The sequence below is a fragment of the Elephantulus edwardii genome, unplaced genomic scaffold (assembly GCF_000299155.1).
Source record: "Elephantulus edwardii isolate Elephantulus edwardi_28Jun2011 unplaced genomic scaffold, EleEdw1.0 scaffold00146, whole genome shotgun sequence".
Classification (NCBI taxonomy): domain Eukaryota; kingdom Metazoa; phylum Chordata; class Mammalia; order Macroscelidea; family Macroscelididae; genus Elephantulus; species Elephantulus edwardii.
The window spans coordinates 4,259,106-4,261,231 of NW_006399896.1; positions in this window are offsets into that span (position 1 = coordinate 4,259,106).

The window sequence follows — 2,126 nt, forward strand, 5'->3', positions numbered from 1 at the left end:
TGCATCCTGGCCCATCCTCACCCTTCTGCCCCCAACCCTCACCTCCTTGTACCCCCAATATGTTTTTCCCAATAAAAAAATATTTTTAAAAATGTCTGTATCTACTTTATTTATGCAAAAGCATTTGATTCCATGAATAATGATAAATTATGGATAAAATTAAGAATGGTAATCCCATAATATTTAATTATACTCCAGGGATGTATTCTGTCTCCATACCTTTTCAATCCATATGCACAACAGATCATCTGGGAGGCTGGGCTGTATGAGGAGGAATGTGGCATCAGGATTGGAGGAATACTCCTCAACAACCTGCATTACGCATATGACACAGCTTACTGAAACCTGAAGAGGACCTGAGGCATTTGCTGCAGAAGGTCAAGGATGGCAGCCTTCAGTATGAATTGAAGCTCAACATCAAGAAAACAAATATTCTCACCACTGGGCCTATTGGCAGCACCATAATAGACAGTGAAGAGACTGAGATTGTTGACGGATTCAGTTTGCTTGGCTCTACAATCAACACTCTTGGTACAAGTAGCCAGGAAATCAAAAGACAAATTGCATTGGGAAAGTCAGCTGTCAGGGACCTCTCCAGAGTTCTAAAGAGCAACAATATCAGTCTGGAGACTAAAGTGTGCCTTATCCAGGCCATAGTCTTTGCAATTGCATGCTGTGTGTCAGAGAGCTGGACAATGAGTAGAGCTGATAGAAAGATAATTGATGTCTCTGAGCTTTGGTGTTGGAGAAGAGTGATAAATATACCATGGACTGCCAGTGGAACAAGCAGGTTCATCCAAGAGAGGGTGAAGCTGTCCTGCCCCTTGGAGGCAAGGCTTCTGAGGCTTCATCTGACATACTTTGGGCATGTTGCAAGGAGGGCCCAGTCCTTGAAGAAGGACATCATGCTTGGAAGGGTGGAGGGATGGAAAGAGAGAGGGATACCATCGATGAAATGGATTAATTCAGTGACTTGGGGTAATGAGAATAGGTGTGTTGGAAGCAATAAAGTTGCACAGGATAGAGCATGTGTCAGGGTTGTTGTACATAGGGTCACTATGAGTCATGAGCAACTCAACTGCATGTAACAACAACAACTCATGAAGAATAATTAAAACACTACAAGGTGATACCTCAAAATTTAAAATGAAGGAAAGTGTGCATCAGGGTTGTATCCTTTCACCATAGTTAATGATTTGGCGTAGTAACAAAAGAATCCAAGAAGTTCTACTATATTAAGAAAAATATGGCACCAGGATTGAAGGAAGACTCAAGCAACCTATGGTATGCAGATGACACAACCGTGGTAAAAGACATCAAACTTGAAAATGGAGTGTCAATGAAAGAAAGATGAACACTTAACTAAATAGATTAACACAGTAACTGTAACAAGGGTTTTAGCCCAGTGGAGAGTTTAAGGATGCCCCTGGATTGGAAGAAGTTTAAATCTATTTTATAAAGGGTTACTATGAGTTGGAGTCAACTTGATGTCACCCATCAACTACATAGAGATTTAGCTCAAGGAAATGATTCATGTGCTATATAAGGATGGCAAGTCCTAGGCCCAAGGGTCAAACACCAAGAAAAAGACATTTCCTGGCTTACAAAGCTACAAAGTCTGATGAATCTAAGGTGAGTAAGTCAGGTCACTGATTCAGATCAAGGAAAAAGAAGAGAGCTTTATCAAAAGTCCGTATGTGTGGATCACATCCTCAATGAAACTCCTTTTAAACTGCTCAGCTACTTATAACAGATCTCATCATAGAGGAGAGTATGTTATATTGAGGACTAATTAATGTAATTATTATATTATAAATCAAATATCAACAATGGAGTGACTATATTATATACCACAGCTGCCAAACTAGAGAATCACAGGCAGCCAAGTCAATGTACAACTTTACTGATCTTAAATGGGAATAATTTTTTTTCACAGTCTAAACTTATATTTTATTCAAAGTAGAACTTTAGTTTGCAATATGAATTGAAGCTCAACATCAAGAAAATGAAGATTCTCACCACTGTGCCAATTAGCAACATCTTTTTTTTTTAAATTTAGGTTGTTTATTTTTCATTTCAATGAATATCTACAGAGATTTTGGGATTCCATTCATTCATTATTGCAC